Source organism: Prinia subflava, chromosome 1 (genome assembly GCF_021018805.1).
Source record: "Prinia subflava isolate CZ2003 ecotype Zambia chromosome 1, Cam_Psub_1.2, whole genome shotgun sequence".
Lineage (NCBI taxonomy): Eukaryota > Metazoa > Chordata > Aves > Passeriformes > Cisticolidae > Prinia > Prinia subflava.
In genome coordinates, this window is record NC_086247.1 from 12,090,711 (window position 1) to 12,109,142 (window position 18,432).

Consider the following 18,432-nt stretch of genomic DNA (forward strand, 5'->3'; position numbering starts at 1 on the left):
AAGTGCCAAGTTTCACTGGAGGGAGGGAGGAGTCAAGACTGTCACAAAGGATGAGACACCTCCCATACTTATTTTGGGACAAAACCAAGCAAAAGTCACAGCTTTACCATGCATTGGTTCCAAGTCAGAGCCCACATTCCTTAAAGAGGCCAAGCTGGCCATCTTGATGATTTCCTGTTGATAATCATATCTCAGTAGACTTTTTTCTTACCTGATGACTTAATCAGGCAATTTCAACAGATCGAATGATTGCATTAGTTTTGCCAAAAGCAGTAAGTGACTTGCAACATCCAAGATAACAGATAAATAAGAGACTCGCAGGTCTGATGTGGCCTAAGCTAGCACATCCTTGGAGAATTGTTTGGAAATCAGTGGTCCTAGACTGTACTGAGAAGCTGAGCCACTCAGGCAGCAACTCATTACCCAGGGACATGGGTACACCACAGGAAAAGGAGAGGGCAGGAGGGTGTAGCTCCAGCCAGGCTATGGCAGAGGTTTTAATTCTCTGCCTGACCTTGTGTAAACCATTTTTACTCCCCAGAGCTTCTTCACTTGATTCTTGTAACAAAACTTTTCTGTATCACAAATACTGATATGGTAAATAACTAAGAGCACACAAGGTGCTTCTATTTTTAAGAAATTTGAGATCAAATAAGCACCAATAAACCACTCTCTCCTCTGCTTCTCCAATGAGGCTTGGAATAACCCTGAAGTGCTCTTCTTGAGCAAAGAAATGTGTAATTCTAAAATGCTGGGGAGAAGAATAGTATTTCATGAAAGGACCTGTACTAGCAGTTTAACAACATAACCTCTTGAAGGGAGCCAAGGATTAAAAGTTGGTGTGGAAGGACACAGTAGGTAGTAAAAAAACAACAGCATTCATCTTTTAAAACTCAAAGGGTCTTGAAAGAGGGTGCTAGGAAGCAGGAAGGGAGTTGCTCTGCCCAAGAGGTAAAGCTGTGCCTTATTTCCTCTGTCTGCATATTTTTCCTTTTATTTTTGGATCTCGCAACATTATCCAGCACTAGATGGCACACAGCTAGAATAACGGCCACCGTGCCCTGCTCTGGAGTGCAGCAGGAACACTGGAACCATCCTGCAAAGGAGGAGGGTAAGAGAGAACATGGAACATTAAAATGCATCTCTCACCTCTGTTTTGCTTAGGAGGATTTGAAACACACCTTTAAAAATGTACAGCAACCAATTTCCCAGGAGTACTCCAGCAGCAGAGGAGACCTGTGCAGCCCCATCAAAAGGCTGCACGTGGACAGGGCTACTGTGGCCCAGCCCGGGTGCCAGGAGCCCAGCAGAGCCCTGGGCTGTGCCAGCACAGGCACGCCGGGCCTTGGCTGTGCCAGCGCCGCCGCTCGCTCGGGAGTCGCACCTCTCCTCACACGGGGCCAGGACAGCTCTGCTGGCAGGAGCCTGCAGGGTGGGCACGGCCTCACCCCGAGCTATTCTCAGCAGAAGGTGGGATGGGATGGGAGCTCACTTCCCAGCACACAGAACCGCCCGTGTGGCCATACAGAACCCAGCCTTTGTGCCCTGCCACACAGGCTGCTCAGCCCACTGCAGGTGGGCACCATCAGCTGCTGCCAAGTAAGAGCCAAGATGGTGATGCCATGAAATGAATGGTTTCATAAAAACCCAACAGGGCAGTTTTCATTGATACACAGACTCTAGATGAGCGCTCTTTTGGGCCCTGTCACACCAGGTTAGTGCAGAAAGACCCACCTATACAAGCAGGGCAGTCAAAAGCCAATTTGCAGTCCTTAAGCTAAAGCAAGCACAATGCACAAACATTGGAAAAAATGTAGAACTAACACATCTCAGAGGAGACTGAACTCCTCTGAAAAGGCCAGGTCTAGCAGGTGTCTCAGGACAGTCTTATCACAGACTCAACCAGGAGCCATTTTATTTGACTGGCTGACCTGCTCCCCTGTCTCTGCCCATGAACTGGTTTTCCCCTTTTGTCTCTTAATTTTAGGCCTCGATAACATTTTCCTGTGACAGAATTTACTATGACCCAAAGCAGCTGCTGGCTGGAGTACCCACCAATCTAAACACACATGAAAACTTAAACACTTCCAGCCCTGTGTATCACCCCTGAGGACACAGGTAAACACAGATATAGCTAATCAACAGCTGGTTTCTTCCAAAAATGCTGGAGACCTGCAAGCCCCAGTGAATTCATAGTATCCCATGGATCACTTAGCTGCCAAGACATCACTTCAAAAGCTAGACTTTAGAAACTATTTTTCATAAATCTGAACAATCATTTTTATTTTGACATGACTACGCTGCCAGAAAAAGAAAATGAATTATGATTTGTAGCATCTTCTAAGGCATGGTCCATTTCTCAGTCCAAAAGTGTTGAAATCAGGAATTTGCCCACAACTGCAAATACATGCTTTCTCCTTGGAAACATAGCTCACAGCTGAGCAGCAAGCAGAAGATACATCTGGAATTTCTCTGCTGCCAGCCACTGTTTTAGTTCACATGTTATGATACCAAGAACTGAAAGTTGTTGTTTCTACTGAGAACCCCTCCTTCTAGTTATTTCATAGGGCACAGTAAGTTTGTAGTTACTGGCAGTGTTAATTATCACTATGTTTTTTCACATAACTGATATTTCATAATCGATGCCTTTGCCAGTGATAAGACATGGCCCCCAACATTTTGAACTACATTCATCTTCCCTCTCCTAAGGAAAAGAGATTTTACAACATCTCTCACTTGTGATTCAGCCCTCAAACTCAGAGTTGGAGGAATGGTGTCTGTTTCGGATGGCAGACTCCTAACTACCAAGGAAAATGTGAGGAAAAGGCTCCCAAAACTTAGGAAGAGCTTTGTGCCCGTGCTGAGAGGTGTACCTTTGTCAAGAAAGGGAACAGCTCTACAAAAGGAGAGGTAATGGCACCCGCTAGTAACTAAAAACCCCCAATGATCTGCTCTGCAGCCTCCACTGCAGCTTTCTCTAGAAGAGCTGCACCAGCCAACAGTCAGGGATGCAATTCTTGCATCTACCCATTTTCCAGCTTTTGGAGGAACTGCCTCAATAAAGTGTCACAAAAGCAGCTGAAGATCTGAATGTTATTCTTGTAGCAGCAGAATCCCAGAAGTCTTCCCCAGAAACACTTATGCTAGTTTTCAGGGCAAAACCAGACGGCATTCAGTATGCTTGCTGGAATATTCCTGGAGATCAGCTTGACAAGGGAGTCCCAGCACCTCCTGAAATCATGCAGGCCACAGCATGACCACTAAGTTGTATCTACCACATTCACCTTGCCATAGCAGTGTGAAATGAACATTAACTTAAACATTGTTCCAGTAAAGGGCTTTGAATTTCTACCCTGGGTCTGCCCTAACTTTGCTCCAGCAATTGAAAGGAATGGCTCTAGGAGAGAAACCAAGCATCCATTGCAATTTGATATCATGTGGGATGAAATATTCACACTCTGTAAGAAATAAAGTTGTATCAGAGAATGCTTCTGATATGGATTTATTTTGCCACCTGGCTCCACTTCAGCACTACCTGCAACCCCAGAAGCTGAAAGAGTATTAAAGGCTGGTCATTCCTGACACACCCTGCATCTTCCAGACACAGAGGACCTTTTTTACTCTGAAGGCCAGCTGCATATGGCAAAGATGTTGAACACTGTGCAGCCTGGTCCTCATTCCTGGAGTCAGACCTGTTCCCTTTAAAGAGAATCTCCTTACTTTACCAAAAAATGCCTCTCACATGTTTACACCAGTGTTTACTTTGTAGATGGCTGTGGGAAAGAAACGGAGATTTTCATCTGTCTGGTGCACCACCAGCTGAGCTGCATTGGGATTCAGTGGACAGACTCTTTATTGCTGGTAGACTTAAGCGATGAGATGAATGCAGTTTCATCTTCAAAATCTGGATGGAGGGGTAAAATAGCTTCCCTGCTGTTTCTTGGTACTGGAGACAACTAAAACAATTGGCTCCTTCCCAGGGAAAGCACTGCTCACTGCTCATCTCTGTGATCACGTAGGAGCTCTGCTTGGAACGGGACAGGAATGACTTAGTAATGAGATGAGGCTTAGAGAGTGTCCCCCTGTTTCACACTAACCAGAATTGAATCAAAAGTATCATTACAGTTTTGGGCAAAACGTTTCCATCCTCTGCTGGCTTTCTATTGCTTGGTTCCAGGCAAAATGTCCAACTTTTGTGCCTCAGTTCCCCACCACTTAAACAAGAGTAATAAAACCCCTCCTGGAGGTATCAATTACACCTTGGTGCTTGTATAGGAGGATGCAAAGGAAAGCACTACAGGAACCAGAGATCATCAATAAAGCATCCAAGACTCTGCCACCGATGCTGCAGCAAACCAGCAGCCCACTCGACCCCTAGAGCCAGATGTGCAGCCCTAGCTCAGAAAGCCAAAAAACCAGGAAGAAGCTGCCAGGTTCTTCATATTCATGAGCTTTTTAATAAAGCTCAACAAAACTTGGAGGCATGTCCTCTGCCGTTGCTCTTGCCCTTTTGCACAGCGAGCAAGTCATAAATATTTCAGGGGAAGAGTCCAGAAAATTTGCAAGACTGGTCCTAGCCTTTTACAGCATTAATGAGCAGACCATTAATAGTTAATGAAGCAGCTGCTGGTGATCTCAGAGGTAAAGGCAAGACAAGAACAGCAGCGATTGCCCATTCACTACAGTGTGATAATGTGAAGGAATGGCTTGATCCTTCTATCAAATTCTCCCCATCACAGCAAGACCCAGAAGCTGATCACAGGACTTCCAGCAGAACCCCGTGCCCCACTGCTGTCATCCAGCAGGGATGGCAGCTGCTGGAAGTGTCTGAACCAATTGTCCTGATGCTCTGGGCACATCTGTGGGACTGCAAAGGCCTCAGTTCTCTGTCCTGAATACAAGACCAATGCTCCAAACGACGAGATATGACCATGAAAAGCCTATATGCAGGTGTCTGCATGTACGCCATAGCCACACATATGTAAAAATGCCAATAAAAAGAGTGGAGGTTGAGGCCTTTTAAATGTTTGAACTGTTTGCTCTAAGCTGCAATTTGAAAGCCAAATTCACAATACAATTGGGCAGCCAACTTCAAAGAACAGTTTCTGTGATTTCAGACTCAGATGCATCCCTTTTTCATCCCTTCCAGTATCACTGATTTTTAAAGGATTTGTGAGGTTTGTTTTTGTCTTCCTCCATATTCATGTGTATGTGGGTCCATCAACCCCAGCACAGTAACTTCCTCCTGGTCTAATGAAAACAGGTAAGTTGTGGAGAGACCCCCCTCTCTTGTGCTCTGGAGTGGTTAGTGTGACCCAGAGCACGCAGGAATCCAACACCACAAATCAAACGCACCAGAAGGGGTTTGCGTCAGTCCTGCTGGCCCCAGGAATAATCAGTCTCCTGGATCCCAGCTCACATCACATCTGGCCTGTCATAGATTAAGCCTTTTCTGTGGTTTTCTGATAGGGGTCTGCACAAAAAGCAAGGATTGGTAGCAGAGAGGCTCCCTGAAGACCCCCAGGTGGATAGAGACAGCACAGACCCATCTTCTTCTACAGCAAACTGAGCAGGGTTTGGATGCAATCTGAGTCTCTCCCTTTTATGTAAGTGCCCTTAGCACAGAGTGCAAAAGTTCATCTGTTCCAGCCGTTCAGGACTGGCAGTCAAAAGCCTTGCATTCAAATGGAAGAGAAAAAGAAAAAGAAAAAGAAAAGCTTAATCTCAGAGTTACAGTCTTAATTCCACCCTCCAAACCAGAGATGTTTTAGTAGTCCAGGAGTCAAAGGCAACTGCAGCACTGGGCCCTTTATTAAATATTTAACTATGGCCTAATCTATCCGCAGGTTCTCACTCAAGAGACAAGAAATATCCCCATCAACACCCCACTCTCACCTAGGCAATGAGCTTCCTACAGCACCTCCTGGGCTAATCCTCTAGCTTTTTAACAAAACTGGTCCTTGACTTTTCGCACCTTCAAACATGATTCTGCCTGCTGCTGTCAGTGCAGATCAAAGGCAACCTCAGTAGATCCTTACTGCGCTAAGACATAAAATAAAGCTATTAAGTTAAATTTCAAGTTATGTTATTCTGTAATGTTATTAAAAACTATCATTTGCCAGACATGCTCTGGAAAAAAAATTACTACCTAGACTTAATAATAAAGTACATAATTAGCAATGAATGTTTAGTGCCTCTTTTTAAAATCCATAGCATGTAATGCTCCTTCATGCTTTGAGTGGGGAGTGTCTTAAAGTCATCATAAACACTGATTTAAAGACTTTAATACCTTGAACCAATTTAAATCACATTAAGGATGAAACATCACATAGGAAGCATCCTGCCAAATCCAGATATGCATTGGGCTGTTCCTCATGCTCACACCATCTATTTTACATAATTTAGGAACAAATATTTTAAAACAGCAGACAAGTAAAAAAAAAAATCTTTAATGACCAAAAAACCTCCCCAACCTCAAATGTTTCTTAATCGACTTCCTATTAGCTTCATTTTTCATTTAAAAAAGAAGGGAAAAAAAGCTGACATTTTACCTTCTCTTCCAGCTACACTGCAAAGCTTTTAATGTTAAGTGTCTGTTATGTTTTCTGTTTCCAAGCCTTTGAGAACTTATTTTTTACTGATTTTACAAGACAGAAAAAGGACATGGGACTTTCATGCACTAGCCAAAAATTTATCAAGCTGTAACCCCAAAAAAGGCCAAGCGGCCATAGCAGAAGTTGAAGAGTGTTCCAAAATGAGTATCTGTAGGCTGCAAAGACCAATAATAAAGGGCTGCAAATCACAGTCCTTTTCCACTGCTGTGCAGACCAGCAATCATGAATTTGAGCTGGAGAAGGGTCTCTCAGCCAATCTGTGCCAGAAGCTCAGCATGGAACTCATGTGGAAGATGCTCCAGCAGAGCCTAGATGCACAAGCCAAGCAGTGACCTTGCAACACACAGCAGCAGCCTCCACCCTGAGACTCAGGAAAAGGATCAGGACAAGACAGAAGGAACAAATAAAAGCCCTATGTACACAGGGATGAACAAAATACAGGCAGAATAAAAAATAAAATAACTAAAGCATGTAAGATGAAAACATGAACCAGTAGTGTAAGTGCTCCTACTGCTTGTGCCAGTGAGAGGCAAATAGGAAAGGATGCCTTGAATGCAAGGCAGATAACTGAAAAATACTATCAAATTCCAATCTTGGCTGCAGAAATCAATACAGAGAGGAAATGCAGGTATGAATTCAGGTTTCCTGTGCAAATACACTGTTCCAAATGCATCAAACTACATTTCACACCACTCCACACAAAAAAAAGCTAAAACCGTGGCAGAGCCCAGGTGATAATTCCCACTCCTCTTACTGTCTGCTACCATCTGTAAGTAAAGCAGTCTGCAAACAGCCACAAATCCTTTGCCATACAGTACTGCATACAATTTAAATCACCACCAATTTTGGGATGCAGCTTGTGTTAAATACCCAGTATCTCCTTGCACAGTACCTCACACACTTTTAGGAGTGCCTCCCATTCAATAGCACATTTCAAAGCAGACTCCTCTCTCCTTCAAGCACCACAACAGTGTTTTGCCAGCAGATGGAAAGGTGCTCTACTTGTCCTGTGAGCACCCTGACACAGCAAGCTCCTTGCTGGGATTAGGATGGAGCCCTCCAAAAAAATGTCAGGGTGGGAACAGACTGGCTGGGGAAGAGGTGAATGAAGAAGGTACCACATAGAAATTAAAAATACAAACCATGTGCTCAACAATGATCCTCCTCCTAAACTGGGCACAGGGTGCAGACAGGGATATGTGTATCTTTTTTTTTTTTTTTTTTTTAAGAAAAACCTTGTATTTAAGCCCCCCAGAATTTCTGTGTGAGAGTTGCAGAGGGCTCAGCACGGAATTGGAGCCACCTGGCAAAGGGTGTCTGGTGCCTGCTCATCCCTTGCACCCTAGGGTGGTAGACCCTGAGGCTGAAAGCACTCCCTCTGAGCATTTTGTGGTGAGAACAAGACCATTCACTGTTCACCAAGAGGCAAGAACAGAGGAAGGAAAAAGGAGTTCAGATTTCAGGAGATTACCTTTAAATTCACCTACTCAGTGCTCTGATTTGCTGCTGGAGAAGAGATGGGGCTGGAGCTAAGATAATTTCTATGTAAAAGGTCTTTTCAGCATAAATAATATATTGTGACACTCCTCTCCTGACTTGGACACATACTGAGTGTTCACACGCTCTCCTGGACCATCACACAGAGGGTAAAAACACATAAAAATAAGGTTGATAAGGCTAAGATCCAGGACAACAGGACAAACAAACAGAACCCAAGGCACTTCAAGTATATTTAGGATTGAAAGCAAAATCCTTCAGAGAGCTAACACTTTTTTTCCTTTATCTGATTAAGTGTGGATCTTGAAACTTGTGTTAGCCTTGAGCAGTATTTCCCAAACCACCTCACCCCCTAGAGATCACCAAGGCACACGGGCAGGATGCCAACAGATACGCAGAGGAGAGGCATCCTGTGAAAAGCATTTTAGCAATAGTGAAATTGTGAGGCTGCTCTAAAGAAATGCCAATTTAAGAAAACAGTCCCCTCCAAACAGTCTCCAAACACATCATTCTTTCTTGTCACTTCAATTGTTTAAAAGCATATGCAGAGCCAACTCATCTCTTATGTTGAAGAATCGCAGACAGGCAGAGGGAAGTAGAGGTTTCTTTAGGCAGCACTTTACTCTGAATTTGTTCATCACCATTTGCACCTGGAAACTTCCTACCTGCCAAAGCTCCTACAGGTCCTCAGTGGCCATCAGCCTCTGCCCTCAGCAGTCTGGCATGGGCACACTGGGGACAGATGCATTTGCCAACTCTGGTTCCATGCAGCAACCCCTGGCACTTTCCCTGGTTTGAAAACCCCACAGACAGCTTTTTCAGCATCATCAGCCAGCTTTTTCAGCTGGCTTCTCAAAGAAAACTAAACCTAGCCCTCCAAATGGTCACACAGTGGAGGTGGTAGCTTCCTGGCAAGATACTCGAACCTGAGCACAGGTTGGGAGGAGCTGTGCCTTGGGTTAAAGCCCAAGTAAAAAGAGATGCAAAGGTGCAAAGCCTTGAGCCACGAGAAACAGATCCCGAAATCTGCAACTGCAGTCATGACTCCTGGTACCAAGTATCACTTGTCAGTAGTGAAAAGCATCATCATAATGGTGACAGGCTGCAAGAGATGATATGGGGATGCCAGATAGTAAATACATGAGTGATAAAGGACTCTGTAATTACCTCTGGCCGAGCAAAAGGAGGACACTGGTGTACTGGTCCCATGGGTGGGAGCAGTGACAGTCATGGGGACTTCCAGCCCTCTCCCAGCTCAGCTCCTCTCCCTGGGAGGGAGCTGAGCACTCAAACAACTTCCTCGCTTTTCAATCACATGGAAATAAACAGCACTCTTCACAGAAGACCAGGAAGGGGAATCTCTTTGGAAAAATGCAGGAAAAAACAGCTTCAGGGGGAATTAGGATTCTTCAGGATAACCCCATCTTCCACAAATTTCAAGAAAGCTGCACCAAAGCCAGAGCACAACAGGCACCAAAGCTCTTAATAGCACTGTGCTCCCAGCATATCATTTAAATAAATCAGTTTCTGGAGAGACAAAAGACAAGGAAAAACTCCCTGTGGTGCCTGACAGTTTGTGCTCAAGAGGATGCTGAAAAAAAACCCCACAACAAGACATATTTGCTTTTGAGGTGGGCGGTAGGAAGAGGGGCGGGGAAGGAATATCCCCAGAAACACTTGAGGCCAGAACCATCAGGACTTTCCTTCATTTTGTGTGAATGTGAATCAGCAGTGCTCTGTCAGCCCCGCAGTAGAGCGTGGAGATGCTGCCGCTGTCTGCTTCATACTGGCTTTCACTGGCATGAGAGGAGGCAAAATCCTCCCTGCTCCACTTCCCAGGCCACCACCACGGCACACTCTGAAACCCTACAAAACTTAACTGCTTCAAACTGGTATCCTCTTGGATTTTTGTCTTGCTAGTGGGATTTAAGAAAAAGAACAGGTATTTTACCACTTCTGCTATCTAAGTGAAGTGCAACATAAAGTAACTGAAACTAATAAGCATGAAATTAGGTTGAGAGATGTAAAAAATAAATGTCCAAAACTTAAGAGTGAGAAAAGGGAACACACACATCAGAGGCAATGGAAGGGGCACAGAGTCTTTGAGACATACTGGTATTTTATTAAATCCCTCTGAGAGAGCCTTCAGCAGCAGCTCAGAACCTGTTTTTTTTTGTGTGGTATTTAAAAAAAACAAACACACCACAAATAACAAAATTCTGCATAAAAAGAAAGGAACCACATTCTTCCCTATACAGTTTTGCTCACAGGACTTCTTCTCCACTCATCAAACTAGACAAGAGGTTACGTAACACTGAATCTGAGGCTTCCTTAGTTATGGCCACTGACTCAAAAGAAGCAAGAAAATCTCTCTCCATTTGTTTGTTGGTTGGGGTATTCTTTTGGTTTATTTTAAGCTCCATTGAATGAAATATGCATTTTTTGCACTTATTACAAATTGTGGGAACAACATACAATCAACTACAAAAGAGAAGCCAAAATAAACAGGTAATTTGAAGTTGCAAGTTTAAAAAACTATTTGGTATTTAAGCGGGGAAAAAAGGTCAGGACAGGAATAATGGGGGGCAAAAAGAGAAGGACAACCCAAGATTTTGGGCCTCTAATAGGCTCCATAAATAAATGAAAAGCAGTGCAAGACGTTCCTACCCCATCCAACCCACTGCTCAAATGAAACTAATCGTCCCCTCCACCAGTACCAACCGGGACCACACTGCAGATCACAGCACCAAAATGCTACAGGTTAAAATCTATAACTAAAGATTTATATCCCTACATGTCACTTAAGAAAGGAGGGACAAAAGCAGAGGGCTGCAAAGCCAAAGCTAAGGGTTTGTGGAGTAACACAAGGCAAGTAGCTTTGCTTTTCATCTTGCAACATTTTTCCAGGAAAGAAGACGAATTTCAGGCTATGGGATGAGTCTAGCAAGTGAACTGAATTACGCTGTACGCAGGTAATACTGGTCTTGAGGAAATCCTGTGACTTGCACAGAGCCATTTGCATTTGCCAGGCTGTGCCCATTCCTGTGATCCAGTCTCCACTGCCTGTACCTGCAGGAGGGGCTGCACTGAACAGGGGTCTAATTCCAGCAGGAACAAGGGATTCCCAGAGCAGAGGGCTGATGCGCACACACCAAGAGCTGAACAAGCACAGGACAGCAGGCACGTCTGCATGGGCACATCTCACACCAGGTCTGTACCACCAACTCTCAGACACGTCACTGAGGCAGCTGTGCTGGCAAAACCCAGGAGCAAAACGAGGGTTACACCAGCAAAGTGGTAATACTGCCAATGTCACATACTGAGACAGGGCTGGGACGATAAACCCAGTATCAGCGTGTTCGTCCAAGGAGAAAGTTCTTAATGTGCTTGTGGGATGCTGACCAGACCAAAGCACTTGGTACGCTCCTAATGAGGTATTAAACATACAGTCTCACTTTTACCAAAGCCTGTAGCCATGGGACAAGGAGCAATGGTTTTAAACTGAAAGAGTGTAGGTTTACATTGAACATCAGGAAAAAAATTAAAGATCCCTTTCAACTCTCAGGCTGGGCAATCCCAGACAAAGGCAGCATGAGACATAGGCCTACAGGATTTCAGAGTTTTTGAACCATCCGGACAGAAACTGAATCCAAGACCGAGCCTGGACCACGGTACTGTTTGACCTGCACTCTGTGTAGATGAGAGCTGTGGAGATCTGCACATTCCTCCCAATAAGCCTGTAATAGTTAGTTTGAGAGGCAAGCAAGTGGTGAGCAGGCTCCAGTTTGCTAGATCAGGTCCCTGCTGGACAACATGGAGAAGATACAAACTGCAGATGTTGTTGGCGAGGTTTGTTCTCAGAGCAAAGCTGTATTCCCTGCCCTGCTTTCAGCACCCAGCATGTGCCCGTTCCCCCAGACAATCTGCAAAAGGTTGTCCAAACTCACTGTAAGCTCACCCCCTCCACTCCTGATGTGTGATTTCTAACCATGCAGGTGTTCCAGATCACCTTCTTCCCCACTTGGTCCCCAACCCTTCCTCCCGTTGCCCCCCAGATTGCAAACACTCTCCTCTGTCAAACACCGACACGAGCATCCACCGCCAGCCCCACGCTGGGCACTGCCCACTGCAGGCCAGGCACCTGCAGTCATCCACGAATTCAAGGAGATGCTGCACCATAATCCACCTCCTCAGCTATCAGAATCTCTCAGGATGACTCTTTTGAAGTCTCCTCCTAGCTGCCAACACCTAAACCTTCTCCCCCTGCCTGTGTTGTTCTCGCTCTGCTCCCTAACAAAACCAAGAGCACTGAGCCTTCTGCAGTGCTAAATACACAAAATCATTTCACACTTCTCCCTCAGTTTCACCAGCAGACTCACAATACTGGTTGTTCTACACGAACTCAGCTTATGGAAAATTCAGTTTTCACTTTAGAAACTGGTTTGGGGTCCCACAGTTCTGAAAAAAGATTGCCAAATGCAATTTGAAAATCTTATTTTCAAACTCACAACATTTTTACAACAACCCCAAGTGCTAATTTTTTAAAACAAAACAACCAACCAACCAATCCTTCTGCCTTGCAAAGGCATGCCCAGTTTTGGACAGAGGGCTGGCCTGGTGATTTCTAAACTGTCCCTAGAAGGCTAGGCTGGAATTAAACACTCTTCCCTTCATCTTCCAAGCACCTAACTTATTTTATTTCCATTTTGTGACACCTTCACAAACCAAACTCTCAAATATTATCCCATATGAAAAGTATTTGAATCACTGTGGAAATCAACAGCTCTTTCAGGTTTTCAGAAAAAAAAAACCTTACTGCTATACTCTGGGACTGAACTGTATCATTACATCCCATAAACTTCAGATCTATTTTTGAAGGGTTGATAAAATAAACTAACCACAAATATTAGTTCCAGCTGATGTGACACATGTAAACACACCTTGACAGAAGACTGGCAATTATCTTAATGGCTTTAAGTTAAAGCCTTTATAGATTATTTTAGTGCCAACTATTGTTTATTACTTACTTTCAGTATGAACAAATACCTTCATATAGATGTGCAGTACTTTTAGGGAAAGAACACACTTGCTGAATGACCCTCACACTTGAAAGAAAGTCAAACTATAATTACACTCAAGGCAAAATGTAAATGCAGTTTTACCTGACAGCCATGCTGAAATCTCAGGGAATTCAGCTGTGACACTGCATGTTTCTGAACAAAGTCTAATTAAAATCCTCTTTCCATTTATTTTCAGTGGATGTTTCCTTTCCTTAAGTGGACAGAAAGAAAAATAATTTAGACACGGATCAAAACATCCCAACCAGAGCAGACTCCAAATAGTATTTCTGAGGACCATCCAAGTTAGGGCAAAACAAAAAGGACTAAAACCTGAAGATGTCATACATGCAAATACAGTGATGTCATGTCTGGCATTAAAATCTTCGTCTTTTACGAGGATGAGCAAAACCTGCTGTATTCTCATTCCAGCCTGGAGCAGTTTGAAACTGGTTTGAAAATGCAAAAAGATGCCAGTAACTGTACTATATCTAATGTTGGCTTTTCTTGACTTTTAATAAAAACACAATAAAACCTCCCCCTCCCCAAAAGAAAAAACACAAATGCGACACTACAAACTGGGCCTGTTTCATATAACGGATTATTAATTTTACAGATCCTGACTAGAAATTACTGATTGTAACTATAGTAAAAAGGAAACAAACAAGTGGAATTTTGAGAGAAAGCGATTGGAAGTAGTGTGCTACTTTCAAACACCGACACCAGGAAATGTCCTGTGTGATGAAACACTGGCAGCTGAACTCTTGGGGTGGACAGGCAAGAAAAATGTCATTTTAGAAAGGTGAGTAATCACGAGGTCTTTGGGCTGATGACTGAGCTATAAACACCTATCCCCACTTTCTGGCACTGAGTTTACAAGAAGAGAGGACAAACACAGGAGAGCTCTTGGCCATTGCTTTCTGTCCCTGAGGGGACAAACACACATATGAGGGCAAAGTAAAATAAGGACCAGACAAATCTTAGCATTTATATTCTTCCCAGTTGCTGGCCAGTACTTTGCTTTCCCTGATCTAGAAATCAATTTGCAATTCTGTTTCAAATAGCTGCTGAGTTCATACAACATACTGAAGCCACATCTACATTAGAAAGGCTTCACCGCTACAGAAATGTATTACACTGGCAAAGCACTCCGGTCACAGATACCTCTTAAACAATAATATTGCTCATCTAATGGTCTAATAAAACCACGGCAGCACACACCACTCGTAATTCTCATGCCATTTCCCAGTAAGGCTGCATGCATGAGGTTTCTGCTAGAGACATCAGACCTCCTCTAGTTACATCTGTGCTTCCAGGACCCATTCCCGGCCAGGAGGGAAAAACCCCGCAAAAAGTTTAATCTGCAGTTTTAAAAGAAAAGGCACCTCACTGTCAGCCTTGTGCTATGACCCTGCTGTTGCTGCCGAAGATGCCCTGTGCTGTCAGACGTGCAGCTTCTCCAGGCAATGCCCACCCTGCCACCCGCTGCTGCTGCGGGCAGGAGCTGCTGATGCCCAGCAAACCCCGACCACCAGGTCCCCTTCCCACCCTGCCACGAGTCCTCCTCTTCCTTCCCATTCCTACTTCTTTGGATGCTTTCTCCCCTTTTGCTCTCCACCTTCCAATCCAAAACTTTTGCTTCGTTCCCCCGCACGGCAGAACCCTCGCAAGTTCACAGGGTTTCCAAGGAGCACCTGCCCCAAGAAAGGATGGGGAGCCGCCATGGGAGAGGTGCTTGGGCAGCCCGGGGGGAGGAGATCAGAGCCATGCCCCGCCTCCCCGGCCGTGTCCCTCCGGAGGGATTCCCAGGCTCCGAACGAACAAAAGTGCTCAGGAAAGAGCTGGGCATTCGAATACCCCAAAGTCAGACAGGTGCATCCCTGTATTATTGCCAAGTTATATTCCTAGCAAAGGGGGGAGGGGGGGAATCAGTATCCTTCCGTGTCGCCTTCATCCCAGAGGGAGAGAGAGAAGGGAAAAAAAAAAAATACAGTTTTGTGATGTCTTCGGAAACTGGCTAAAACAAACGGGAAAGTCACCACTCATTAAAGAAAAAATAAAGTGGATGCAAGGTGCCAAAGCCAGAATTTCCTCAAATCTCCCCATTCTGGGGAAAATAAAATGCCACGGGAAGGCAGAGCCCTTCACCGAGGGTGGAGGAGGGATGGAGCGGGGCGCCGGGCTCTGCCCCGCCGCGGTCCCGGCTCGCTGCTGCCGCTCCGCCTCGCCGCTCCCCGCAGTTACCGGCAGCGAGCCCCGCGCCACGACCACGGCGTCACGGGTGGGAGGGGGGCTGCCAAACACGGGAGGGAAGGCAGGAGGAAGGAAAAAAAAAAATCAAAAATTAAACCAGAAGAAACCGCTGCCAAGTGCGGCCGCGGGCGCGGAGCCACGCGCGGCGGCGGCGCCGGGCCCCTCCCGCGCCCCGGGGCGGCTCTGCCCCCGGCCCGGGAGCCCGCGGCTCCTCGTCAGGGACCGCGCTGACAAAATCCCCTGCTCGCCTCTACGTAACGCCCTGTCGAAAGCGGACGCCATATTTTGTGTTGCTGATGTCGACATAAGACAAACGTAGACATGTTTCCCCCCCTTCTCCTGCTTTTCCCCCTTCACCCAAACTTGCGATCGGGAGGCGGCGGGGAGCGGGAAAAGGGCGAGGGGAGAGAGGCTGCACGGCCAAAAATGAAAAATGTAGCCAAAATTATTAGGAGTCTACCCCCAACAACCCTCCCGGCTCCCACCGCCGCCGGTCTCCCCCGCCCTGCCCCCCACCTCCCAGCCCCGCCGAAGTCCAGGGAACCGGACAGTTTCTAGCAGGAGGAAAAGTTGGGTGCGAGCGGTCGGGGCGGGAGCGCCGGCGAGCGTCCGTGCGCAGGGAGGGGGCGGCTGGGGAGCGCCGCGCACCGGGGGAGGGGGCCCCGCCTGGGAAGTTTCCTACCTGCGCCCAGGGCGGCGGCACCGACTGTCCCGGGCGGAGCGGCACCGGGGCTCCGCTCCGCGCCGCTCCGCTCCGTGCGCCGCCCGCGGCCGCGGGACCCCGCGCCCCCCGCCCCCGCCGCGCCGGCCCGCGGGGAACACGCGCGCCCCGCCACGCGCGCACGCACCGGCCCGGCCCCGCCGCGGAAAAAAAAGGGAGAAAAAAAAAAAAAAGGAAAAAAAAAAAAAAAGGAGGAAAAAAAAAGAGCCCTCGATCGGCGGGGATCTACGCCAAACCCCACATGATCTCTGACGTCAGCCTGCGTATTTGCATACGATACCACCGCCGGCGCGGCCGCCGGGGTCCCTCGGCGCGGCGGAAAGTTGCGCGCGGGGCCGCGCCCCCCCCATCGCCCGCCCGGCGCGGCCGCGCCTCCCGCGGCTCAGCCCCAGCAATTCCCCCGCACCCCCTGCCCCGAGCGTGGGCTCCGCCGGGCGCTCCGCTGCCCCTGTGGTGACACCGCCGGCCCGTGCCCGGCCCGGCCGCTGCCATCGCAGGTCCCCGCCGCGCTCCCGGTCCCGCTCCACGGGCGGAACCACGCGGACCCTCCCGATCGTCCGGGTGGAGCCGGGGCTCGCAGCGGGGGACCCCCCTCCCCGCCCCGGCCCCGGGCGGTCCGAGCGGTGGCGACGCCGAGCGGGATGTGGACCCTTGGTAGAGGGGCTGGGAGTGAGGACCCTCGGACCAGCGGGCTGGACCTCCCCGAGTGGGGATGGCAGCGGCTGGACCCCCGTTCTAGGACGTGGGGACGGGACCGGCATCTCTGCATCGCATCCGTGCTGTAGAGACGGCGGGGGCTGACCCCCGCTGTCGCACGGCGACGGCATCCTGGGGGTCTGCATGAGGCTGTGCCGTGGCCGTGAGACTGCCCCTCGGAAGCGGGGCAGATTACCTGGGGAGCTGGGAGGCACTTCTTCATCTTCGGCTTGTGATAGAGGTTTTCCAAGCCACAGTGTTTTGGGTGGGCTTCAGGCGGTGCTTTTTTGTTGCTTTGAAGAAGGTGGTGTGTATTTCCAAGGGATGCTACAGCAATCTCTGCTCCTCTGCTGCAACGCAGGAATTCTTTCCCCAATTTAAAACTGCCATTGGACTCTTCGCCTTTCTTCCAAAAAGATGTAGACAGATAGGATCCAGGCTATTTTCTGTTTACTTCAATGAATTAATTAAAAGAAATAATTTACCGATTCTATCTTGCTACTAGATAGCAGATCTTTCAACAAGTCCAGGCTAATAAGATTTAAGAGTAGCATAATCTCACTGTAACTTCACGGATGTGTTATCTAGATGTGGTACCTTTGATTAGATCGCATTAGATTAATCTTTTAATTGTATACTTAGTGCTCTACAGGCTTTAAATCACGGCTTGCTTCGGCTCTCACCCTGCACCGTGTCACCAGCGGGGCGGCCAGGCTGCAGCCCTTAACCCAGCCGAGTAACTTGGCTGGGCATCCTTGTGTTTCCCTTCCCGTGCAGGGCTGAGGACCGGCTCCTGGATGAGTGTCAGACGAGGAGCTCTAAGTTATTGCAACTGAATAATCGCAGAAGAACGTAAATATGTCAAAGCAGTGTCAAGAGATTTCTTTGCAGGGATACCCTTATCTGAGTAGGCGTGTTTTTGACTGCTTGACTGAGTATAGTCTCTCTCTGTAAGTATTTGATAACAGGATGGATTCCTTCCTTGCTGCCACCAGCCCCGAGATTCCTGCTAACTTTACTCTCCAGATGGAAGCTGTTAGGCGGGGACAAGCTTGGATATCTCTCTGCACTTGTTGGGGGCACGGAAGATGCCCCTTAAAGCTTGCTGATGCTCATCAAACTTCGGTGTTCGTCCTGAAAGCTGTTGGTCGTTTTGATATTTTTTAGTAGAAATTTCTTTCTCTTTTAAATATTACTGAATATATTTTGTTTAACTCTTCAGTAGCTGCCCAGCCGTGAAAATTTCTGATTTCTGAATACTCGGTTGCAAAAAAAAAAAAAGAAAAAGAAAAAGGAAAAAAAAAAGTTATGTTAGGGTGCAAAGATTTTCCTCCAGGATACACTTTTTTTTTTTTTTTTTTTTTTTTTTTTACTGTCTTAAAGTCTTAAATTCCTTTTCTACGATCTAGAAAAAGAGACAAGCCTAAGGGTTTTAATAAGAGTACTATACTTTTGAGTATAAAATGTTCTTGAAAGGGCAGATCAATGGAAAAACAAGAGGAAAATCGTCTGCTTGCTGTTGTCCTAATTGACACGTACTTTAAGGCCTGTTTAGCTTTTTTTGCATTTCCAAATGCAGAAGGCGCTTTGACTG

The 18,432-nt window shown here is 46.8% G+C and overlaps 1 protein-coding gene across 3 annotated transcripts in view; it reads right to left on the bottom strand.

The window, feature by feature from the left end:
• The window catches only part of ZHX2 (zinc fingers and homeoboxes 2), a 73,923-nt gene extending 57,654 nt beyond the window's left edge, over positions 1–16,269 (bottom strand). Inside the window, exons 1-2 of one of the 3 annotated variants that reach the window (XM_063417905.1) lie at positions 16,104–16,269; positions 13,274–13,382 (exon numbers count right to left, since the gene is read on the bottom strand). The gene's annotated coding sequence lies outside the window, so the exon portion shown is untranslated. The remainder of the gene's footprint in view (positions 1–13,273; positions 13,383–16,103) is intronic. The other 2 variants (XM_063417991.1, XM_063417813.1) reach the window with 2 other exon arrangements.
• Positions 16,270–18,432: the final 2,163 nt, after the last annotated feature.